General features: G+C 51.3%; 1 protein-coding gene across 2 annotated transcripts in view; it reads left to right on the top strand.

Moving 5' to 3' along the window:
* The window catches only part of ZNF469 (zinc finger protein 469), a 173,248-nt gene that overhangs the window by 2,642 nt on the left and 145,330 nt on the right, over positions 1–25,276 (top strand). For both annotated transcript variants that reach the window (XM_030955952.1, XM_030955950.1), the window contains exons 2-3: positions 3,750–3,873; positions 22,828–22,881. The gene's annotated coding sequence lies outside the window, so the exon portion shown is untranslated. The remainder of the gene's footprint in view (positions 1–3,749; positions 3,874–22,827; positions 22,882–25,276) is intronic.

Raw genomic sequence — 25,276 nt, 5'->3', positions numbered from 1 at the left:
CTTTGTGCTCCAGAGCATCCAAGGATTTTCTGATTGATCCAGACACCATGAAGGATGGGAAGAAGGAAGAGATGCTGCAGCTTTGCTTTCCAAGCCTGCCAGGTGCATGGGGATGGGATGTTCCAGCTGCTGTGTGATTTATTGCAGTGTTTTTATTGATATTATTATTATTAACAATGTTGATATTTATGGAGCAGTTCATGGTTAACACACTCAGCTCCCCGAACTGTTTCACGCTGGGTTTGTGGGGCTGTGTTTGTGAAATGCCTGTTTTCCATTACAAAACTGGGAGATAAACGAAGATGACAGTCACATTTTCCTAACATAAATTTCTCCCTTTCCCTGTGCTCCTTGGAAACCATAAATTCCAGCAGCCTGGCTGCCTGCTCCAGACATCAAAAGGCCCTGGGTTTACAAGGCCTGCTTGCCTAGGTCAGGTCCTGTGCAGGAGAGACACAGATGATCCAAATCATCCACATGACACCAGAAAGCTGGGATGGGAGCAGAGTGAAAGGAGGAAGCTGGACCTTGTGGGAGGGGAAGGAAAATCTCCTGAGAGGACTTGTCTCAGCTGATGCAGTTCAGGTGGTGGCGAGAGATTTTCCTGCTTTTTCTGGCCAGTCAACATCTTCCTGTTTTCCTGCTCCTGCCCAAAATGTTTTCAGCCCTAAGAGCTCAACCTTTTGAGCTGAAACTCGTGGCCAAGTCATTGTCTCATCTCATCTCATGAATGCAACATCCTTTGCTCTTGGCAGGCTGGACCTGCCTTTTGCCCAGATCACGTCCATTCACAAACTTCCTCTCCTTGGCTTCTTCTTCCCTGGCACATCAAACACTCAGCGGGACTTTTGCTGTCCTCACCTCATATCCTGCTCTCATTTTGATCTGCTCCTTCCCCCCCTGCTGCCCCTTGTCCTTGGCAGGACCAGAATTTCAGTGCAAACAGTGAAAATGCAAAATTCCAAAGTAATTTCAATGCTTCCTTTAGTCCCAGTCCCTGCTTTCCTGGACCTTCTGTCCCTCTGAGCTTGGATCATCCTTCCTTATGCAGCACCCACCAACTTTTGGTGGGATATTGAGAGCATTTCATCCATGAATCCAGCTCTCACCAGCTCAGAGCTCTGGATCAGTGATATTTCTCTTTTTATTATAATTATGCTAAGAATAAACATAATTACCTCGGAATGATGACTCTGAATAAACCCAAGGCTCAAGTTACAGATGAGAAACCTTGTTCTGGTTTTTCCTCTGCTTTAAAACCTTCCCTGTGCCTCGAAGAGCAGCTCAAACCAACTGAGCTGTTGAAACAAACCCTTTTTTATATCTTCAACCTGCTGAGTCCTCATCAACACAGAGAAACCTTCAGTAACCAACACCCCTTGTTTGTAAGAACAAAGAATCCTGGGGCACATTATTTTAGTCCATTATTTTAGGTCTTAATAGTTGCCATAAATAAAATAGGTTTCTAAATAATAAAAATAATAAAATAATAAAATATAATAATAATAGTAGTAGTAGTAATAATAATAATAACAACAATTATAATAATAGTAATAACAATAAAAGTAAGAAGAAAAATGATATTTGCTTCCACACAGAACCAAGGTCTAAAATCCACTCTTTTCCCTCAGCCATCTCTCTTAAACCCAGACATAAAATTCACTTTTTCCTCAACCCCCTCTCTTAAACCAGGTCTAAAATCCACTCTTCTCCAATCTCTCATCCACCTCTTTTAACCCAGGCATAAAATCCTCTTTTCCCTCATCCACCTCTTTTAACCCCGATATAAAATCCCTTTTTTTACTGCCTGTGGATGTTCCCCTTCCCTCAGTGCTTATCCCCAGGGGTGAGGATTTGGCTGCTGGCTCAGCATTCCCAAGTCCTGTTCCTGCTGCTCTTCCCAAGCCTGGATTAGGACCTTTCCTAATGAACAGTCTGGGTGCTGAGCCTGGATTAGGGCCTCTCCTAAGGAACTGTCTGGATCCTGAGCCTGGATTAGGACCTCTCCTAAGGAACTGTCTGGATCCTGAGCCTGGATTAGGACCTCTCCTAAGGAACTGTCTGGGTCCTGAGCCTGCCAAGAGGCAGCTCCTGCCTGGGACACATGGAGAGTGGCAGTGTCTGACCTTTGCAGTTCTCTCTTGGGAAAGGGGAGACAAAAAGGCAAGAAATAAAGCAAACAAAACAAGGAACAGCTCTGCAAGTGCCAGAAGCAAAAGTCAGTACAGATAGCAAGTTGTTGGGGTTTTATTTTCCCCTATTCTATTTTTAATCTGCTCAGTTTCATTTTTCTCTGGAGCTCGTGGAAAGGAGGAGTTTCTGGATAAGGAAAAGTGACTGAACTTGTGCTGAGACAGAAATAATCTGGGTAATCAGTGCAGGGAAGGGGGACACAAAACTACGTGACCACTGAGCTGAAGTTTGGGTAAATCTCTCTTTGTCTGGGACATTTTCCTGCTTTTGCAGAGAGCTCCAGCCCCAGATCCAATCTCAGGGCAGTGTTATTACAAGAATTCATCTCTGAAAGCCCAGCAGAATTTGTTTGGATTGCTAATTTCCTCGAGACCTGGGGATATGCTGGAGTGGAGGAAATCCACGGGTTAGCACACAGGGTATCCAGTTGCAGGGTCTCTGAGGGGTGGGAAATCACTTCCCAAACGTGCCTAATAGTCCTGGAGTGGAGAAATTATTAGTGCTGATTACACCCTGAACCAACAAACCATCAAAGCAGATCCCAGCCAGGGATGTGGGTGCTGAAAGAGCAGGAAAATGGATGGGGCAGTGGGGAGATAAAGGCCCCACGCTGCTCTTGCTGTGTTTGTCCCTGGGTAGAGCCACATCAGTGGCTCAATTACATTTCTTTAAATTACATTTCTTTAAATTACATTTCTTTCAGCAAAGCTCTTAACGAGGAGCTTGTAATTGCCAGCATGGAGGAGTCATGTGTGGCTCTCATCCAGTTCTTTGCTTTTTGGGACCCTTGGAAAGATGGAAACCAGCTCGGTTTTACCTTCAGACTGACCTTGGATCTCCTGGCTCTGGATGTGACAGGTCCAGTCCTTGCTGTCCCCTCCACAGGGGATGTGGTGACACTGCTGCTCATCCCCCCTGAGCTCGTGGGGAGGGCTTCACCTGGCCTTGGACACTTCAGAGATCCAGGGGCAGCCCAGCCTCTCTAGGAAATCCATCCCAGGGCCTCCCTGCCCTCCCTGGGAGAAACTGATAGGAACTGATGATGGCTCTTTCCTCAGAGACCCCAAATCACCACCTTAAATCTAAAATATCCCAGGAGAAACAGGGAAAATCAGCACGGCCTGACTCAAACAGAGATTTTCCTGGAGAATTTGAACTGAATCCCCGCAGGACCTGCCCTGAGTCCTGTCCTTCCCCTGGGTGATGCAGGGGCTGCTCAGACTGTGGGTGACTGTCCCTGGGAACAGCAGCATCCCCAGGTGGGACATTCCCCAGGGAATGGCATCTGCCTTGGAAAACCTTGGTTTTCCAGGAGTGGAGATGAGGAACTCGTGAGGAGGTGGCACCTGTGGCTGACCCAAGCAGGTTTGGTGCTCACCTCTTTGGTCTCATGAAGTCCATATCTTAAAAATACATCCAGGGAAAATCCTGGAGCACTTAACAGAAATCTTTTCCCACTTTTTTCCAACCCTCCTTTGTTGGTTTAATGCTTGAGGTGCAGCTTTGTCCCAGACAAACCACATTAACACAAACGCAATTCTGGTCCTTCTCCCCAGGAATTTGTGCTGTTGCACCTGGAAAACCAGGATTCCTTCAGGAATTCTGAAAACCAGGATTCCCTTCAGGAAACCCCTTCAGGAGTGAGAGATCTGCAGAGCTCTCAGCCCCCAGGGCCTCAAGGTTAGTGGATTTTCTGTTGCATCCCTTTTAAAAACCACTGGAAGTGCAGCAGGATGGGGAATTACTCTTGAGGATAAATATGCCCTGCAAGGAACCTCACAAGGATATGGAAAAGTGGTTCCAAAAGCAAGGTAAGCAGAGGAATCTATATTTTCCCTAATTTATTCTTTCTCTACCATCCTGGATGGAAGAGGAGCCTAGGTTTGTTTGCGCCTTGCATGAGAAATAATAATTTTTTCCCTAATGATTGGAATTTGTGTAAATTGACAATATCACAAAGGACAGGATGAGAAAGAGCAACTCCAGAGCTGGGTGTTAATTATTCTCCTGTTAAATTTGCTGTTGAGCTCATGTTAATTGTGTTTAATCACAGCTTTAAGGACAAGTTTCAGCCCTCCCAGGAATGAGGGAATTCCCTGAGTCTCTTCCCAGTGCTGGGTCTTCCTTTCTCAGATCACCAGTCTGGATTTCCTATTTTTTATCACCAGTCTCTGATTTCCTATTTTATCCACATTATTTTAGAAGATGCAGTGCAGAAAAAGGAGGATTTCATGCAAATTAAGGGCTGAGGAGAAGAAAATCCAAATTTTTGGCTCTGGGAACTCCCAGGGTTTCTCTGTGGAGACAGGGAAGTGAAAAGAAGCAGGAAAGGAAAATCCAAGGCAGGGAAGGCACTTGAAGGCGCTTTTCCATCCGTCCCTCCCCTCTTGTGCAGCACCTCCCACTCCAGGGTAGGAAAAGCACAAAAAGTCAAGAGATGGTGAGGAAAGAATCCGTTTTTAATTTGTTTTCCCCAAGTTTTAATAATCCTCAATGCTGTTAATAATCCATTTCTATTCCTCTAAAGAACAGAACTAATAAACTTCCTTTTTTCTAAGGCGGTGCCTGTTCAGAGGGTTAAACATTCTCCCAGGTGCTATTCCAAAAAAAGAGCAGGGATTTAAACTCCAGGAATTTCAGTCTGCAGGACAAAAAAAGAGACTTATTTGAAGCTTGGGTAGGTCTGGATTTTCAGTGTCTACAACCTCCCTCCCCCCTAAAATAACACTTCGACCATGGTGAGGGAAACCTTGGGCCAAGTTTTACAACTTAACCACATGCAGAAGTGCTTATGCAACTGCTGCCTTCAAAATGAACTCAGATTTCAGGCGAAAAAGGAGAGTTTTGGGACACTGAGGGTGTCAGACTGGTCTGGAGATGTGCTGGCACCTTTGGGGGCTTCACACCTTGGCTTCTGTGCTTTGTGGTGGTGCCAGGAGGGAGCTCAGAGGGTTTTCTGCGTCTCCCTGGATGCCATTTAAGGTTGGGCAGGAGGGAACTTGAGGAGATGAGCAGCACCTCCTCGAGTTACTGTCTGCAGGTTAAAGTAACAGCAGAAAAAATGGAGAGATATAAAAAAATTAAAAAAAATAGAGAGATATAAAAAATGCAGGCCCTTTTCTCCAGCTGGTTCCATCTGTGTGGTCTGCTCTGCTGGGGAATTGCTGCTTTGGGAGATCTCCACAGCTCCCAGAGGGCTGAGGGAGATATTTTGGAGGGGTTCATCAGCTTCTTTCTTCTGGACACCTCCAAATTTGGTGCCTTTGAGGCTCTGGTGGCCCCGTGGCCTTTGGATGTGTCTTTGTCACAGAGTCCCTGAAAAGGAGCACAGGACCAAGCAAAGAGGGAAAGCAGAGGCCTGGAGCTGGAGTCTTGGCTTTTCCCCAGCCTAATGGATATTCAGGGCTGGCCTGGAGCTCTGGGATTAGCAGAGTTGTTTTCCTCAGGGGTTTGGGGAAATCTCCAGCTTGGCCTCTCCAAGGCCGGTTCCTGCCCCGTCTCGTGATGGGTTCATCCCATGAGCAAGAGCAGATGATAAATCCATCACCTCCTGAGATTCTCTACTTTTTCTTCCTTTTTTTCCCCCTTTTTCCCTTTCACACAACGCCACCAGGGCCTTCCAGAGGGAGTTTGCATCTTCCAAAGGAACAGGATGGAGTTAATGGGAGCACTGTTGGTCTCCCCTCAGCAGCAGCAGATTAAAAATCATTAATTACACCCAGGGGGAGGCTCCAGAGGCCTCTGAGGAGCTGGAGTGGGATGGACACAAGCTCTTCCTGATGGCCAGGATACTGGGAATGCCTCCAGTGTCACTTTGGGATCTTTTGGAAGAACAGTGAGGGTGGAAGCACAGAGGATGCCTTTGGGTGTTGTTTTCCTAAAGAGAGCGAGCTGGATTTGAAGAGCACAGCCCTCAGGGGATGAGCTGCTCCCTCTGAGTGCTCTGTTTGTCCTGGGCCTGAGCAGGACAAAACCGGGGGGATTCATTGGGCTTTTCCCTGTTGCATGGTTGGAGTGGCTCTGTGGTTGTCTCTGCCCAGCAGGAAAGGCCTGGACATTCCAGGAGGTGACCCAGGAAGCTGAGGGAAGGGGCAGCTCCATCACTGCCTCCAAATAATCTGTTGGATTTGTGTTTCTCTGCTTGAGGCCAGCTGGAAAATCCTTTGCTTCCAGCCAGTGGAAGGATTTATGGGATAAATGTATGGGATAAAAGGGGGCAGATGGATCTTGTGGAACAGCCTCATGTGCCACACGCTTCCTTTGGATACCAGGGGTTGGATCCCAGGCTTTCTTGTAAAACCTCATTTTTTGGTGAATCACTGAGGCCAATTCCTTCCTTCCCCCTCTGCCCTCTCCCAGCAGCCATCCCAGCCCTTGGGGATCATTCCTGGGATGTGCCAGCACAGGGAGCCTGGGCACAGCCCTGAGGGATTGCTGGTGTGCAAAACCCATCCCATTTCCAGCCTGCGCTTCCCAGAGAGCCTCTGGGAATGCTGCAGGCAGGGACGGGCTGTGAGCAGCCCCAGGGTGGTGCTGACATCACCAATAAAGCTCAGGCAGCTCTCTCCAACTCCTGGGCCTCAGAGCTGGGCTTTAATCAGCTCCAGAGCTCAGCACGACCCCGCTGCACTCCCAGAGCTCCCAGGTCGTGCACAACCAAGGATTTCTTTCAACACTCCAGGAAAACCATGAAAAACAATCTCCATCTCATCCAGAGCCCACCCTGGCTTCCACCCACCATTCCAGCCTGGGAGTGTTTGCCAGGAACCTCCTGGAAGAGAAACCCCAGGGCTGCTGAGCAGGCTCTGCAGGAGTTGGGGATGGATGGATGGATCTCAGATCCCCGTGGATCCTTTTGGGATCCAACCTTTGGGGGCTCCAAGCAGACATTCCCTGGCAATTCCCCTTGGGCTCCAGGCCTTGGTCTCCTCCCCACTCTTGGGGCAAAGCTTTGCTTTGCTGCACTGCTCTGAGTTCCACTTTTGTCCTATTAATCCCTGGCAAAATAAAGCCCAGCCAGCTCCAAGCAGAGCTGGATAACAGCAGAAACACTTCACTTCTGCTGAATTCCACCTGCCAAGTGTCCAGGTGCCTCTCCAGGCTCGGATCTGGCTGGTGGGGAGGGTGATCCATGTGTGCACCTGCCCTTGGGATAATGCCAGCCTTGGGCAGCTCCACTGGCTCTGCTCCAGGGGCAAAAATGGGCTTGGAAACTTCTCCTTCAAAACCAGGGCAGCCTTGTTGGTTGTTTCTGTGGGGTTTGGTTCCACCAGCTCCCAGGCCCTGCTTTCCATGGGGCTGGCAAGCTCTGCCTGGAATCCTGATCTCAGAATGATGGGAGCAGAGCCTGTGCTGAGCCTGTCAGCTCCAGGGAACCATAAAAAAGGAACTGAGAGTTCAAGCAAACAAAACCTGGAAGCCTGGAGAGGAGAAGATCATGCAGACACCCTGTCCATGGCAGAACACTGTGTTTTTTGGGGCTGGGCTGCTCTGCCTGGCTGCAGATCTCTGGCACATCCCAGATGGACTCTGTGGAGCTGCAGGAAGCAGCTCAAACTCGGGATAAACCAGGAAGATGCTTTGGAAGCAAAACCAGGTGTTCATCAAGGCTCAGGGAATGTTTCAGGTGCCTCCTCCCTCCCTCCCTTGTCCAGAATCCATCTGCAGAAGGATGGAGGGCTCCTTAGGAAATTCCAGGCTGCAAACCCAGGATCCCCATTCCAGGCAAGGAATTTGCTTTGATTCCCTTCTGTCCCTGCCACTCTTACCCCACCCAGGGGGAGCTTCCAGCTCTGCCCAAATCCTGGTTTGTGATGCACTGTCCCAGCTGCTGGATGTGTCTGGGGCATGTGGTGCCCAGCATGGGATTGGTTTCCTTCCTGCAAACCAGTCTGGGACTGGTGCTGGCAGCCAAGGAGCTGCCAGGAACGTGGTGGAAACAATTCCCAAAACCTTCCCTCGCAGGGCACAGCAGGCCTGGGGCTTTAGAGAGCTGCTCCAGCATTCCTGTGGCACTTCCCACCCTGACCAGGGCACAAACCCCATCCCTGGCAGTGCCCAAGGCCAGGCTGGACAGGGCTTGGAGCACTCTGGGATAGTGGAAGGTGTCAGGGTTGGAACAAGATGAGCTTTGAGGTCCCTTCCATCCCAAAGCTTTGAGCAGAGGGTTCTGTCCAGGTTTACCAGGTTGGGAACCATTTCTGGAGCCTGGAATGGGGCAGAAGCTCTTTCATCTCCTTCCCAAGCCTTGGCAGACCCTCCCCCTGAGCCCCCACTGCTCCCACTGAGCGAACCCAAAGATTATCTCATCCCTGTCCTGTGGCCCAGCCAGCCCTGGAGCCAACAGGAATGTGGCTTCAGGAGCTGGGGAGGGCCCCCAGGATCCCAAACATCCCAAAAATCCATGGAGATCTGTGCTCTGTGTGCACAGCTGGGATCTGCTCTGGCTCCTGCCAGCCCCAGTGTGCTGGAACCATCCTGGAGCTCCACGTGCAGACAAACTGGGGACAAACCCTCCTGTCCAGGATTTCACCCCTCAGCTGCAGCAGCTGGAACAATCCAGGCCCTCCTGGGGCTCGTGGCCTTTCCCATTGTCTCTGTGTTGGGGATCAAGCTGATTGCTGTCAGGAAGATAAATGTTGTCTCCAAGCTGAGATAAGAAGGATGAAATCTGCCCTTTGCTGAGGGCTCTGCAGAGGTTTGGGGGGTGCAGTTGGAAAAATCAGCATTAGGTTTGCCAAGAGCATGGAGGTTGATCCAGGGGGGTGGGTTTTTGGGAGGGAAGTGAATGTGGACCCTTTATTTGGAGGTCATTTCTCCATTTTCATGCCATTTCCATCCTGGTGGAGCAGCATTTCTGGGGCATCACTTAAACTCAGGGATGTTCTGCTGAGGAAGGTCCTGGAAGCAGAAGGGCAGATCCCAAAGGTCTGGTTTTCCTTGGATATGGGGAAGCTGAGTGTGCTGGCCTCCGTCCCACTCGCACAGCTGGTGTGCACCTGAGGAAACACCATCAGCATCTGGGCGTGTCAAGTGGAGTGGTGGAGGTTGTGGCACCTCTGCTCCCCAGCCTGGCAGAATCCAGCCTGGATTCAGCCCCTCTGCCATTTTAGCAAAGAAATTTCCTTAAAACTCGTGGTGAGCCCCTTTTTAGTGAGTGCAGGTGGTGAGAAACATGAAATTTCCCAAATAAAACCAGCAAAATGCTGGGTGGCAGCCCTGGTTCCCTTGGCTTCCTTAAAAACCCAGCTCTTAATGGACCTGCTGGAAAGTTTTTGAGATGCTGTTTGAAGTCTGGGCCGGTTTTATGTTTTATGCAGGAATTTGGCTACAGGAAGTCTCGGTTCTTTCACGTATTTTGTATCAAAATCCCTTTATAGACCAAATAATCCCTTTTCCATGGCAGAGCTTGGGCCCAGATTGCTCCAACCTGCTCATGCTGCTGAGATGATTTCTGTCTAAAAGACAAACCCATAGCCTTTTAAAAATTATTATTATTTTGTTACATTTCCAGGCTTTTGCTGTTTTCCAGGGACATTTTCACAGGGTGGGAAAATCCCCAGGAATTTCCAGAGCTGGAACTGCTGGGGAAGTTGGGGTTCATGACAAGATGGGAATGAACTGAACAAAAGTGAGCTGAGCTGGTCGAGGCTTCTCTTTCAGTGTGTGTAAGGAACTAAATACAGGGAAAAACATTTATTCCATGGGATCAGAGGAACAGGAGAGGAGAAAGAAGAGAGGAGAAAGAGGAGAGGAGAAAGAGGAAAGGAGAAAGAGGAAAGGAGAAAGAGGAAAGGGGAAAGTGGAGAGGAGAAAGAGGAAAGGAGAAAGTGGAGAGGAGAAAGAGGAAAGGAGAAAGTGGAGAGGGGAAAGTGGAGAGGACAAAGAGGAGAGGACAAAGAAAAGAGGAGAGGAGAAAGAGAAGAGGAGAAAGAGGAAAGGAGAAAGAGGAAAGGAGAAAGAGGAGAGGACACACTCAGCAGAGCTGGAGCATCCCCGAGTTCAGCGCTCGGAGCCGCTGACTGGCGTCACCTCCGCTGGCACTGCCGGGAAAGCCTCGCCAAAAATTCCTGAGGTTTCCCAGCCCCTGGGCTGCCGGGGCTTCGCAGCATTCCCAAAGGCAGCCGAGCCGTCAGGAATCCGCCCCTGTGCAGCAGCTGCGGCTGCTCCATCCCGCCCCGCACACGCTGATAACGAGCTGGGCGAGGCTCTTATCAGCATCCCGCTGACATCCCCGGCAGGGCGGTGAAGGCTCCTCGGGCTGCCGGAGGCTCCGGGCGCCTCCCGGGACACACGGCACGGATTAGGGACCTGCCGGCTGCGGCGATGCTCGGGAATGTGACGGAGCCAGGGGAGCGGGGACGAGCTGCGGGAGGGGGAATGACAGAGATAAGGATGTGGTTTGCATTTCAGCATCCCATGAAACGGGAGGGGAATGTTCCTGAGCTGGCAGGGCCCCAGATGTGGCCGGGAATGAGATCCCAGGGATTGCAAATCCCAGCTGGATTTGTCTCCTGGGCCTGGCACGGGCGTTTGTGCTGCATGGAAGGAGAGGAAAGTCCCAGCGTGGCTTTGCAGAGCTGGAAAATCAGGAGAAGGCAAATTCCTGACTGGTTTTCAGCGAGAGTTTGGCTCTTTCCATGCTGGAATCCAGGCCCTGGTGTAAGAGCAGGAATTTGCTGTTTCAGTGGGAGCAGGCAGAAATCAAACTCTCTGTGATGCCATTTAGTGAAGTGGCAGGGAAAGCACCAGGGAGAGCCCCAGCATCAGCCTGGATTTCCCGTGGGGGTGGATGCTGGGAAAGTCTCCTGGACACCCAGCCTGAGGGGTGGGACCAGTATTCCCAGTATATCCCAGTGTAGTGCCAGGCTGGACTGGTCATCCCTGGTCATCCTTGCGTATTGGAGCCTCTGCCCAGCCACTGCAAGGCTTTCCAAGGGAAATTCTGCATCCACTTTATCCTTTGCCCGTTCCCAACTGTGTGATTCAGATTCCAACCAGGAAAATGCCTCCAAGGCCAGACCAGGGTGTGCAGAGTGGAGCATCCCTGTCCCCTGCTCCAGCTTTCCCAGTCACAGCCTGGCCTGCCAGGACACAGACACTGCTGGACAGACTCATCCCCATTTCACAGAATGATGGATCAGGATCTCAGGGTGGAAGGAGCTCTGGGATCACCCAGCTGTGCCCCATCCCCACCTTGTCCCAGGCCCAGAGCACCGAGTGCCACCTCAGGAATTGCTGGGACACCTCCAGGGATGGGCACTGCAACCCTCCCTGGGCAGTTCCCATCCCTGACCCCCCTTTCCATGGGGAAATTCCTGCTGCTGTCCGACCTGAGCCTGCCCTGGCCCAGCCTGAGGCCGTTCCCTCTGCTCCTGTCCCTGTTCCCTCCTGGCAGGAGCTGTGCAGAGCCAGGAGGGCCCCCTGAGCCTCCTTTGCTCCAGGCTGAGCCCCCTCATCTCCCTCATCCTCTCCAGAATTCCAAATGAAGCCAAACTGAGCTTCCATGGGGCACAAACCTCTTCAAACTCAACTTCATTTCACAAACAGCACAGCCCTGCTCCCCTTGACCAATCCTTTGTCCCAAGGCCAGGTTGAGGACCAGGTTCAGCTTTGCTGGAGCTCTTGGACAGGCAGCACTTGGAGCCAGGGCCTCTCCCGACCTTCCTGGAGCGCTCACATGTGCGGAGCAGAGCCGGAGCCTCGCCCGCTCCGAGTGCATCATGACCTCAGTTAAGCAAACACTTGCTGTAATCGCCTCCAGATCTGCCCTGGCTTTGATCAGCTGCAGGATCACTTTATCTTATGATATAAATATGTAAAACATCCATTTGTTTTCGGGCAGGATGCAAATAAATCATTGCGTAAGTTCGGGCCCGAGCGAGGAGTGCAGCCGTGGCTCTGGAGCTCCTCAGGCTCCACCTCCTGGAAGGTCATTCCTGCAGGAACACGGCCTTTCTCCTCCCCACTCTGCTTCATTCCAGGGCTTCCTGTCACTCATGGATAGCTCTGGGTGTTCCCAGCACAGTGGTGACGTCGGTGTGGACGTGGTGCCACTGCTGTCCCATGGAACAGCGATCCCAATCCCACCCAGTATCCCAATCCCACCCAGTGATCCCCAGTGCTCCAAAACCAGCTCCAAACTCCTGCTGGGATCACTAGAAGTTCTGGTGGTCATCAGTGTTGTGGTCATCACTCTGGTGGTCACATCCCAGCCCTGCCACCCATTCCATGTTCAGCTCATTCCCAACACCCCTTTGCTGTTTCCACAGGAATCATTTATCAGGCAAAGAGGGGTTCTGTTTAACCCTCTGGCTCTTCTCCAGCCTTCCCCCAGAGCCTGTGCCCATCCTAGCCCTGATCCCACTGCTCCTGCTGGGATTCCATCCCTGCATCCTGCTGGGGTTCCATCCCTGCATCCTGCTGGGGTTCCATCCCTGCATCCTGCTGGCTGCTCATGGCTGTGACCCCCAGCCCAGAGCCCTTCCCCAGGCTGGTGCTGCTCCAGGCTGGAGCTAAGCAGCAATTCCCAGTGGGAAGCTGCTGGGAGTGCTCTCAGGGTGGTTTTACAGAGGTTAAGCTGAGCTCAGAGCTCAGCAGCTCCTCTGTGGTGTCAGCCAGGCTCAAGCGCTTGGTTGGTTGATGGGAAATTGGGATTTGGGCTTTCCCCAGCTGAGATTCCTCAAACTCGGCTTCCTCTGCCTGTTCCCAACCCAGGCACGAGCACAGCCCCTGTTTAGGATGTCAGGGAAGGGAATCTCTTGCCAAGAGATTCAGGAAAAATTATAAAAAACAACAGCTGATGGCTGGGGAATCTAATCTGCTGAGCCAGGAGAGGCAGATGAATATTCCCATTTTTCCAGAGCTAAGGAAGGATCAGGGTCTCCACCAGCTGTGTTCTCCAAAGGTCTGGCAGCACTTTCCCAAGAGAGAAGGGATTTGGGGCAGCTCTGGCTTCATTCCTGCTTGTGGCCTTATATCCCACCTTCCTGCAAGCCCTGGATTTTAACAGGTTGCCTGGAAAAGCTGTGGATGCCTCATCCCTGGAATGATCCAGGCCAGGCTGGAGGGGCTTGGAGCACCCTGGATAGTGGAAGATGTCCATGGCAGGGGTGGGACTGGATGAGCTTTAAGGTCCCTTCCCCCCCATCCCATGATTGTGAGATTTTTTCCTCGTTATTAAAAGGATTTTCCAGTTTTATCCCAAATGCTCTGGTGCACTTTGGGGCAGAGCCATGCCCGTGTTCCCATCTCCCCGAACAACTCAGCAACCCCAGAGAAGAACATGGACACAAGAACAGGAATCAATATTCCAGTGCTGCTCCAGGGTGTCCTGGGAGGGAGCACGGGGAGCTTTGGGAAGATAAGATGGGTGCATAAAGCAGTGCCAGATGATTAATGAACCTTTGTCCTGGCGAGGGAGATAAAACCCCTGCAGCTGCTGCCCCCTGCTAACAGCTTTTCCATCACATTGGAAATATTTTTCCTCATTCCAGAGGTATTTCATTATCTGCCTTTATCCAAGGGCAGATGGAATTGGAAATCTCCCCCAGCCCCGTTGTGCTCTCACACCAGAGCTCCTCCCTTTGCAGTTTGTTCTGTTTTCTCACCTCTGCAGGCTCCAGAGATGGGAGAAACCCACATCAGTCACTGATTGCCCACTTCTCCTCCTTCCCAAACTTCCAGCAAGGCATTTTGTCTCCTGGCTGCCGCTGCTGATGGATCCCTGGCTGTCCCCAAGGGAGGAGGGAGAGGTGGATCCACACCAGAGCTTTGTCATTCCACAGAGAGATTTCCACCTGGAAAGGGAGGAGGATGAGGCAGAGCTCCCAGGGCACTTCCAGGGTGTTAAACTGGGATGGGCTGGGAGAAGACACTGGGATTTGGGTGGGCAGAGCTCTGGAGCCTTTGGAGCTTGGAAAATCCCTGGTGCCTGAAAAAGCCTTTTCTCCTCCTCTTCCAGCTCAGCTTTCTCCTCTCTTCCTTTCAATTTTGCCACAGCTGATCCAAGGAAAACCCTCCTGACAGGGACAGGCTGGGAATTCTCCAAGGAGGCAGCAGGGCTGGAAGGTTGAGGACGCTGCTGAGAAGTTGGGAGTGGGATGGTTTGGGTGCTGAAAACCTCCATTTTTCCATGGAATTCCCCTGGAATTCTTGTCACACCATCAGCACAGTCTGTGGCACTGTCCCTGAGAGGTGAAGCTGTTCACACATTTAAAAAAATTTGTATTTTCTCTGTTTGGAACTTTTTTCTCCAAACTTTTAGCTGCAGAGCAGGCTGTGTTTTGTAACTTTATCCAACAACATTCCAGACAAACCTGTGGATGCTGGAAATGCCATTTCCCTGAATTTGGGCAGATTTAACAGAGTCCAATCACTCCCAGCACAGAAATGAGGAGCTCAAGTTCCCTGTAAGGGGAGGACTTCAGCTGGGACAATCCACAGGAATATTCTCTGCTGCAATGAGTGGTGTTACTCTTATCCTCATGAAATTCCTGCTTTTCAGCAAGTTTACTCCAAATTTATTTCCAGGACAGGGCTTGGAGCAACCTGTGATGGTGAGAGGTGTCCCTGCCCATAGAATGGGATGAGTTTTAAGGTCTTTTCCAGCCCAAACCTGGAATTCTCCAATTCCACGCCGTATGAGGCACAGCCAGGCTGCTAAAGGAAGATAAATATCTTTAAATGTTTGCTGCCTGCTTGGATGAAAGGAATGTCAGGGCTAGAAATAAATTCCAAGTGGAAAAAAAAAGATGATTTTGGGAGAGGTGGGAAGGACACAACAAATGAACGGACAAAGGTGTGACAGCAAAGGGGGTAAGTGCAGGGACAGGAGGGCTGTGGGGAGAAAAACGGGAATTTGACAACTGGAATAGCTCCCACTGCCAGAGGGCAGGGATAGGTGGGATTTTGGGAAGAAATCCTCCCCTGGGAGGGTGGGGAGGCCCTGGAATGGATTCCCAGAGCAGCTGTGGCTGCCCCTGGATCCCTGGCAGTGCCCAAGGCCAGGTTGGACAGGGCTTGGAGCAGCCTGGGATGGTGGGAGGTGTCCCTGCCATGGCAGGGGTGGGATGGGATGACCCTTTCCCCCTTCTTTTGGAGAAAACCCCTGGAAAACGGGATAATTCCAGCCAGGGATTCTGTGAGCAAGGCTGGGAGGAGCAGAGCATCCCTCGAGCTGCTCAGCTCCCTGAGGAAGGACGAGGAACCCATCCCTGGAGAGAACAGCTCCAATGCCCTTCCCTGGTGCCCTCCAGGTGCTCAGCGCTGCCCAGGTGGGGCCATCATCGCCCAGGAGCAGCTGGAGGTGATTATGGGGTGATTGGGGTGATTATGGGGTGATTGGGGTGATTATGGGGTGATTGGGATGGGCGAGCCCGCCCAGCCCATTTCCCACCTGCCTGCGGGATTGAAACCGCCCAGAAATTCTGGTTCTGCTCCGGGAAGAGCTTTTGGTGGCGTTTATTCCTCCTTTTTGAGTTTTTAGGGACAGTAAGTGAATTAGAGGAGGATTTTCCCCTTCTTTAGGGGCCGCAGAGGTCTTGGCGACCACCTGGGTTGTGGGGATGAGGCGCCATGGAAATTTTGTCGCCTCTTTTGGAACTTTGGGCATCTTCCAGCGCCGGAGCTCAGCACTGAGGCGTGTGTCCTCTGTCCTCGGCAGGTCAGTGAGGTGTGTGTCCCCTCTGTGTCCCAGCAGGTCAGTGAGGTCTATGTGTCCCCAGCAGGTCAGGGAGCTCTGTGTCCCCTCTGTGTCCCCTCTGTGTCCCCAGACCGCCGCTGTTGGAGCTGGATTTGGGATTTCCCGGGACGCGCGGGAGGGAGGCTGAGCTGCGCCGGGGTTCCTGCTCGGAGTCAGGCGAGCCCGGAGCTGTGTGGGATGCAAAGCCCGTCCTGCTCCTTCCCCTGTGCTCGGAGCAGGGTTCGGTGCCAGCCCCTCAGCCCTGGGGCTGGGAAGGCTCAGGAGATGGAAACCATTCCTGCCTCACGGGATGCTCCCTGCTCCGCTCTGCTTTCCTCTCCGTTTGTCCCAAACCTCATCCCTGGTGCTCCTGTGCTCCGCTGGCACCCCAAGGTACGGCTGTGATTCCTCTTAATCCCCCTCTTTTTTATAAATTTTAGCTGTAATGAATATTTGGCTGTTGTTGGGCTGGGTTTTGTTGTTTTCCTCTTTTATTCCTCTCTTTGTGTCCCGTGAGTTCCGCCTGGGCAGCGTCCCTGGAATGCAAATTTTTTTGGGGGGCGGGCGTCTCTGCTATCCCTCTGCTCCCCTTTGGAACGACACAACATTCTGCCGCTAAAAATCTTCTTTTTTTATAATTATTCTTGCAATAAAACCCCGAATTCTAACCCGTCCTGCTCTCTGCACACGGCTGGGTTTGTTCGGATGCTTCCCCTGCACGCTGAGGTTTTTGTGGGGAGCAGGAGCGGCTCCATCCCAGGCTGTGCCGCCCTGACCTGCCCCGCTCCGGCTCCCCCGCTCCTCGCATCTGGACAAGGGGAACAAAAGCGCTTTGTGCTCCCTCTGGAGCGGAGTCCTTGTGAATTGTGCAGGAAAAGCAGCGGCTGGGGCTGAGCCAGAGCCTCGGGAAGCTGCTGCGAGATTTCCATGGATCTCTCGGCCTTGGGATGCTTTTCCTCCCTTTTGTTTGAAAGTCGCTTTTGCTTTCCTTCCCCAGCTGAGCGTGCTCCGCTCCCAGCTGGAACCACTTGGGCTCATCAGCGCCCGGCCCCGCCCCGCTAATTAACTAATTAACCCCCCGGGCTGCGCAGGTGCCGCCGCTTTGGGGCTAATTAAGGCAAAAACGGCCCCGTGCCTGGCCAGAGATCCTCCTCGGGCTGTTTGCTCCTGGGGGAATTGTCATGGCTGGGATGAGCAAAGGGCTGTGGAGCACCAGAGCCAGGAATTCCTGTCGCGATTTGTCCCTGGCAGGAGGGCACAGCAGGATCTGCTTCCCTGCGCGTCCCCTGGGATCTGATGGAATCTGGAAACAGGGGTTGAGCTGCAGATCTCTCCCAAATAAACCTGACTGGAAGCGGAATATTGGATACCTGGAGAATTTTAAAGCTCCTTTACGTGACCACAGGGTCTGAATATTTCTGGGACTAAAGAGCAGCTGAGCTTGGCTTTTAAAATTTCTTTTAATTTTTTTTTTTGAGAGCCTCTGATTCAGTTGTGGGCTTGCCTTCACCTGTCAAGTGTTTGAAGAGCTTCATAAACCTGATTTAGAGGTCCTGGAATTTTTGGCTGCACTCTTGAACCTCTTCACCAAGTGCTTGTATCCGTGCTTTTCCTAGGGGAAAAAAAAAAGGAGGGGTTTCCTTGGAAAAAAAAAATCTGTTTTTTCAGGAGCTCCTTTCCTGTTCCTGCAGGGGCTGCTGGTGGGAAGAGGGCACTGATTTGGGAATTGGCACTGGAGGGAAGTGGGATGGGAGCTGTGGAAAGGGGAAGCAGGAGCTGGTGCCTCCAGGGTTGTCATCTGCTTTAGGAAATGGGGATGGCTGGGCTGGTTTGTTTTCCTAACTGGAAAATTCTTCCCCTTTATCCCAAGGCATCCATTTCCCTCCTAACTGAAAATTTTAAAAAAGTTTGAGGGGTGGACAAATAGAAATCGCATGTTTGGTGGAGAACTTTGGTGCTGGAGGCAGAGATTTGGGAATGCTGTCCCCGAGGGAGGGGCAGTGTACCTGCCCGGGTGGCACTGCTGGGTTGGGTGCAATGAGTGAAATGAGTCCGGGGTTTGACCCCAGCCTTGGCTGGGAGGCTGAACAATGAATTTATGGACACCTGGAGTGCTCGGGGCTCTCAGGGAGAGAAGTGGAGAATGAAGAGCTGGGGAGGGGCAGGACCTGGCTCGTCCTGTGTGCATCCAGGTCCTGGCAGCTTTTCCAAATGCTGCTGAGCTCCATTTCTCCCTGCTGAGGCCAGATTTCCCCTGGGATGTGCAGGAAGAGTCCCCAAAAGCCCAGGGTGGCAGTGGGGGCACTGCCAGGGGTGCAGGAGCTGCACATCTGCAGCACAGCTGGCTCAGCATCCCGGCCTCAGCTGGAGCAAATGTGGAAATAAATGGATTTTATTTAGGATCAGGTTGCAGCACAGCCCTGATAAATGAACATCCCATTTTCCCCAAATGGAGGAACCCAATCCTGGAGGTATCAGTGCATCTTTTAATGGCCTTGCTCTGGGAAACACAAGGATTCTGTTGAAATGGGGTTTTAATGGTTCCTGCTTCTCCCTGCAAAGCCTTTTGAGCTGGGAAGGAGGCAGGGGATGGTTGGAATGCTGCTTCTTTGTGGGCAGCCCAGTTAAAATCTAATTATCCTGGTTATCAGTCAGTAAAAGGCTCTCCCAGAGAAAAGGGGGGTTTTATCTCTATTTGTTTGACAGCAAACCTGAAATGCATCACTTGATACCATAACTGAGCTCTATTCACCCATTTCTGCCATTCCAACAATAAAAAAGGGAAGTTTGATGCTCCCTTTAATGCCAAGAACTACAAAAAAGGTCAATTTAAGTTTTACTGGCTCGTTAATTCAAGCTGTTCACTCGAAGTGCATCTTTCCCATGCAATGGCCCTGCCTAAAAATGCTCTTTATTTGGGTTTGGAGATAAATGGCTCATCCAGGGAGGCTGCAGGCTCTGGAGAAGATTTTGCATCAGAGAGATGGGGAATAAACCCACAAAATGGGCATGGAATGATGCAGATGGGAAAAGTTTGCTAAATCCAGGGTGGGAATGTGGATGCAGCTACTTGATCCTTGGTTTTGAGGGGCTCTGATGGGATGGAGCTGGATCCCAGTTTTGCCAGGGGAAGCTGCAGGAAGAGAGGACAGTGTTCTCCTGGAATTCTTTTGTCTTTATGGAGGCTAAAATTCAGGAATTGTCTTTAAAACCAGAGGGTTTTATATCCCTGTGGCAAACAGGTAACTGATCCCTGCATGAGCAATCCCTCCTGCAGGGAGCTCCACCTCTATGGAATGGGAATGCTGGTGGAGGGAAAGTTAAAAATGCCCAGAAAACAAAATCTGGGCTTTGTACAGAGCCGGAGTGGTTGAGTTCCACACAGGAATGAAAACAAGACCTTGGAGGCTGAGGGTTTGTTCCTTTGGTGGTGGAGGCTTTTTTTCCCTTTTTGGAATGGAATGGAGTCAAAACATGAGGTTTTTGGATAGGAAAGGCTCCCCCTCCCACCACTCTGCCTCCCTCCATCCCTCTGGAGGCAGCTAAGGGATCATGCTGGACCTGGGATTCTGTTCCACCAAATATTGCCAGAATTAATCCCAGTCCCCGTGGACTATTTGGGCAGAAAACATCAAGTTCCTTCCATGCAGCCAAGAGGAACCATGTCCTGAGCCCTAATCCCAAAAAAACTGGGATGAAAAGCTTCGCTCCCAGCCAGCAAAGATGGTCCTGCTTAAATCGAGTGCCACAGAAAACTTCCTGTGCCTGATTCCCTGCTTGAAATGGGGATGGTGGAAGCTCAGCTGGTGGCTCCTGGAGGGGCTGGAATGTCCCCACCTGGCAGGAGAGGATCCCTGGGGTGCTGGTTGTGCCAGGGGGAAGTGCAGGTGCATCCTTCCCTCTGGATGAGGGCACAGCCCTGTTTTTCCAAGGGGCTCAGAACCTTTTCCAAGTGTAAGTCTTGGCTCGTGGAGGCTTTGGGAGAGGATGGAGCTGCGGGAGGTGCTGGCTGCCTGCTGCTCTATAAAAACACTGCCTTGATCCTCAATCCCTTGGGAAGCTCCCCCAGCTCCTGCTGGGAGGATCAGGCTGACCTAAATTCTGCTGGAGTGGCCGCCACTGAAATGCCACCAAATGTGGCTTTGATTGTTCCCAGAGTGCATCCAGAGCAAGTGGAACGTGCAGGGAGCTTTGATTTCCTTGGAAAGCCATCGTGGCCAGAGCTGCTGCCACATGGTGGGGTTGGTTTTTTTTTTTTGTGATCTCACGCCCTGATCTTTTTGGAGGAGTTTCAGGAGGAGCTTATCCTCCAGCTGGGAATGGCTGGGAGAATCCATGAATTTATCAGACACCTGGGAGACTCTGGAGGAAATATTTGCTGGGATGAGCAGCTTTTCGTCTTTGAAGTTCCCATGGGTTCAAGGCAGACAGTTCTTATCCAGGTTGTTTTTTGAGGGGGGATGGAATGCCATGGGAAAAGAAAATTCCATGTTTTTAGGGAATTCCTGGGATAACACTGGCCAGGCTGGGAAGGGCAGGGTGCCTGCAAGAGTTCCCTGTGGGAGTGTGCAGCACTGAGGGCTGGTGCTGCTCACAGCTGCAGTTCTGGAGTCTCCCAGGGCTTCCACAGACTTGGGGGGAGTTTGGCTTCCTGAAGGTGCCACCCCCACATCCTGGAACTGGGATGGAAAATCAGGCATGGGAATTATTGTGGGCTTGATCAGGAGATTCCCCAGTGGCTGAATTGTGGAATGGCTTGCGTGGGATCTGTGAAAGTCCTCAAGTCCAGCTCCTGCCATGAGGATTCCCAACTTTCCACCATCCCAGGCTGCTCCAAGCCCCGTCCAGCCTGGCCTCGGGCACTGCCAGGGATCCAGGGGCAGCCACAGCTGCTCTGGGCACCTGTGCCAGGGCCTCCCACCCTCCCAGGGAACAATTCCTAATTCCCAATGTTCCATCTATCCCTGCCCTCTGGCAGTGGCAGCCATTCCCTGGCTCCTGTCCCTCCATCCCTTGTCCCCAGTCCCTCTCCAGCTCTCCTGGAGCCCCTTGAGGCTCTGGAAGGGCTCTGAGCTCTGCCTGGATCAGCTGAACGCCCCCAGCTCTCCCAGCCTGGCTCCAGAGGGGCTCCATCCTTCAGAGCATCTCCTTGGCCTCCTCTGGACTCACTCCAGCAGCTCCACGTCCTGGTGCTGGAGTTCCCAGAGCTGGAGCTCCTGTGGGGTCTCACCTGAGCAGGACAGAAGGGAAGAATCCCCTCCTTCCCCTGCTGACCCCGTGCAGGAGGGTTCCCTGTGCTCACCTCCTGGGTGCCACCCACCCTTCCCAGAAGGGTTTTCCTCCCTGTCTGTGCCTTGGCCAAGGTTCAAACCAAGGGAAATGGGGTTGGAATCCCAGCTGTGCTCAGGATTAGCCCAGTCCAGGTGTTGTGGTGACATCTGCACACCTGGGCGCTGCTGGCCCAGCCTTGGCTGAGTTCCCTCTGCAGCTCCAGGGGAAGATTCCCTGCTGTTGGTGTGCCCTGTGTGCTGGCCCTGCCATGGAGCAGGAATTGTTTCATGGAGCAGCAACATTTACACCCCAATCCTCCTCCTTTTGGGCAGAGGACAGTCCAGGCCCATTGCTCCAGCCTTGCTTTCATTAGCTGCAGGGCTGCAGCTCATCAAGCCCCATAAATATTTATATCCTGAGCATTCCTTGGAGCACTGCAAGCCCTGGCTGTGATTTCAGGGGATGCTTTGTGTTGTTTGTTGTGCAGCAGCTGTGCCATGGATGCTCTGACAGGGAATTCCCTGGTGGTCGGCAGGGCCAGGGAGGCACGTTCCCCTCTGGATGTGTTTGTGAGCCTGGTGGGAGCTGCCCTGCCCTCAGTGTTCCCTGGGTGGGTGTGGAGCAAAGGTCGGCTGGGGATTCCCCCATGGATGCTCTGAGTCCAAAGGATTTGCAGCTCTGCCAGCCCTGAACACTCAGAAATCAGGAGTTGTTTCCAAAAAATCATGGATTTGTAATAAATGAGGGAATGGAGGGGGATTCTGGCTCGTTTCCCAAGAGCTGTGGTTCTGGGTGAGATCATGGAATGGTTTGGGTGGGAAGGGACCTTAAAACTCCTCCAGTCCCACCCCTGCCATGGCAGGGACACCTCCACCATCCCAGGGTGCTCCAAGCCCTGTCCATCCTGCCCTGGAACACTTCCAGGGATTTGTCCTCTCACTTGAGAGACAAGCAATGCCAATGTTGGCTCTAATGGATGAGGATTTGTTGGGATTTTAGTGGCGTTTGGATTTTGGACCTTGTTCTTGCTGCTCTAATGAGCCTGACTGGTTGTTAAGCCATCAGTGCCAATGGAGATCACTGGGAATGACAAGAATGGAATTACAGAATCATTTAGATCAGGAAAGATATTTAAGATCATTGAGGCCAAGCATGTCCTGAAGTTTTAGGTGTTCAGCAGTTGATTTTTTTTTTTAACTGAGAAAATGAAAATAAAATGGTCTTTCCTGAAGGTTTTTCCAGAGTTCTGTGGAGTAAGTGAGATGTGTGATTATTCCTTATATTTATACTCCCAAAAAATTCCCTGATTTGGTGCCTGAAGGAATCAGCTGCTGGAAGAACCTGTCCATGTAACTTCCATATGAAAGGATTCCTTTGTGACTGTTCCATATTTTTCTTCCAAACCTTTTATTTGTTAGAATGAACTATTTCTGGAGAATATAAGGAGTTAGAATTATTAATAATTATTAATAATCATTAACTATTAATAGTAATTCAAAATTATTATTCTTATTATCAGAAGTTCCTGGTGTAAAGAAAAATACAACCCCAAAGTCTCTACTACTTAATAAATCTAAGTGTTGACAGATTTAATGAATTAATTATCTTTATTTTGTTCAATTAGAAAATATCTTTATTTTAAATTTAAACAGAATATTAATTTTCCTTCTCTCTTTTTCCAGGCAGGATTATTGATTCCACAGTGTGGGAATTCCCCTCCTGAACACCTGCACCAGGTACTGCATTTCTTTCATTGCATTTCTGTGCTGTTTTCCTGTTGAATGCCACTTCCAAAGGTTTTAATGCTGGAATATTTGTGCTGTGCTTGCATTTGAATTTTACTTCTGAAGGTCTGGCCTCTGTATTTTGCTCCCTGGCATCTCAGATTTTAATTGCAGGAAGAGGTGGTGGAACCTTGGAAACAGGGATATTGTGCAGAGTGAATTGAGATTCTTGAAGGCCTTGGAAAACCCAAAATCTTTATTCCCTGTTGCTCCTGGATAATGTGGTGAGGGCCCTTGAAAACAGAGATATTGTTGTGCAGGGTGAATCAAGGTTCATGGAGGTCTTGGAAAACCTGGGAATTTTATTCCAGTTCTTCCCAAAGCTCATGGTGAAACTTGAAAGTGGTGACCCTTGGAAACATGGATATACTTGTATGGAGTGAATTGTGGGGTTCATGGAGGCCTTGGAAAATCCAGCATCTTTATTCCAGTTGTTCCCAGAGCTCGTGGTAAGGGCCCTTGGAAAAAGGGATTTTGTTATGCAGAGGGACTGGAGGTTCATGGAGGCCTTGGAAAACTTGGGATCTCTGTCCGGATGAGCACCTGGGCGTCTCCGCCGCTCCGGTTGTGCTCTCCCCGTGTAACTCAATCCTCTTCCCAGCTGTTCCTGATCCCAGATGAAGCCTGTCAGGAGGAGCAGCCCCATGTGTGACCCGAGCCATCCGCGTGGCTCGAGTGTCTGAAATCCTTTCATGCTCCTGTCAGCCCGAGCCCCCCGCCCGTTTCATCAGCTCGCAGTTCTGGCGTGTGCCGGCACCGCAGCGCCCGAGGCGAGCTGGGAAGCGCTTGACCAATTTCTGGGATGGTTTTCAGATGGGATTTTATTGGTTTACGAATTGTTACCTCTGTTTCCTCTCCTAAACGAGGCTGCAGAAGTAGAGAGGGAATCAAGGCCAATTCTCCCTCTTTCCCAACACGGGGAAGCCGATCCTGTGCATCGGCCCCGCTCCCGTCACGTGCTCATCCTCCGCGGATATTTTCCAATCCCAAATGCAGTGCTGAGCCTCGCTGGTGTTTTTTGCTCCTTTGTTTATTCCCCAGCCGCTGGGGATGAGTGCAGAACCCCGCTGGCAGGAACATTTGTGGGAAATCACATCACGTTGCACGTTTGCGCGAGGCCAAATCCACCAGAGAGCCCCCGGCGAGCGCAAGCGCGGCCATGGAGCAGATTCTGTTCCCATTACTCACCAGAGAGGCTCGCTGGATGTTTATAGCTGTTGGGTGGGCAAGAAAGTTGGGAAGAGTCGGGATTTGTCGGAGCCTTTGATGGTTGAGGCTTGGGTGGGAATGAAAGCAGCTGGCCTGGCTTGAGTAATGGGGTGGCACTGGTAGCCCTGACTCGTGGTAACTCATTTCTCGCTGGAGTAACGCGTTTCTGTCTGTGGTGACTCGGGTTTGCCTGCTCAGCCTGTTCCTCAGAGCTGCAGGAATTGCTGGAAAGCTCAGAGTCAGTTTTATGGATTGTTATGACTCGGCCTAAGAGCCGGATTTGCCGGCTAAAGGAGCCGAGGGCTCTTTGTTAATGAAACGTGAGGACTTTATTTAGCAATTCCCACTTGGTGCCTGTGCTCCTGGAGAGCTGCTCCTGAGTGATGGCTGGTCCCAAATTCTCTGCTCCCAGTGCCCTGCACTAATGGATAATTTTGTGTTTTCCTTGGAGAACACTGAGAAAAGCAGCTGTGGCTTCAGTGCTCAGATTGGACTTCACAGCTGAGTAAAGCATCACTTGATGTCTCTGCTTTCCTGCAGGGGAGGAGAAAGCCCCAGTAAACTGTTCCAGTTGTGGTTCTGGAGGCAAATGTGAGCTCTGGTGGACACTTGTTAAATGGAGGTCAAGCAAAAGTTGCCTCATCCTTGAAGGATTTGCTTGACAAAGGTAGCTGGAATAAAGCCGGGTGTTTTTCTGGAGGGCTGACCGTGTATCTGAGGAGAACAATTAGTGTTTTACAGGCTGAAGCCACACCAAAGGATCCAAAACTGGCTGAGACATCTGAAAGAAAAATCCTCCTCATCAGGGAGGTTGGTGCTTGGGCTCAGTGAGCTTGGCCTGCTCTTGTTCCATCCCCTCCTTGGCGACCCCGAGTCCTGATAAAATTCCTGCTGCTGGAGCTCAGCCTTGGCTAGGGAAGGCAGGGTGGTGATGGAGGAGCTGTGCTCTGGGAGCTTTGCAAAGCTCAGCCCATGGAAATGCAATGGGCTTGGATGCAGCTGGAACTGGGGTTGAGGCAGGGGCTGCTCCCCATGGCACTGCCAAGGGAATTAATAAAACCTTTGGGAAGGGCAGGATGAACTCCAAAAGGTCACTGGGGTGCTGGGATGGGTGTGAAGGGAAGCCTCGTGTCCCTTA

Source organism: Camarhynchus parvulus, chromosome 11 (assembly GCF_901933205.1).
Source record: "Camarhynchus parvulus chromosome 11, STF_HiC, whole genome shotgun sequence".
Lineage (NCBI taxonomy): Eukaryota > Metazoa > Chordata > Aves > Passeriformes > Thraupidae > Camarhynchus > Camarhynchus parvulus.
The sequence above is the reverse complement of the archived record's forward strand: the minus strand, read 5'-3'. Positions and strand labels throughout refer to the sequence as shown.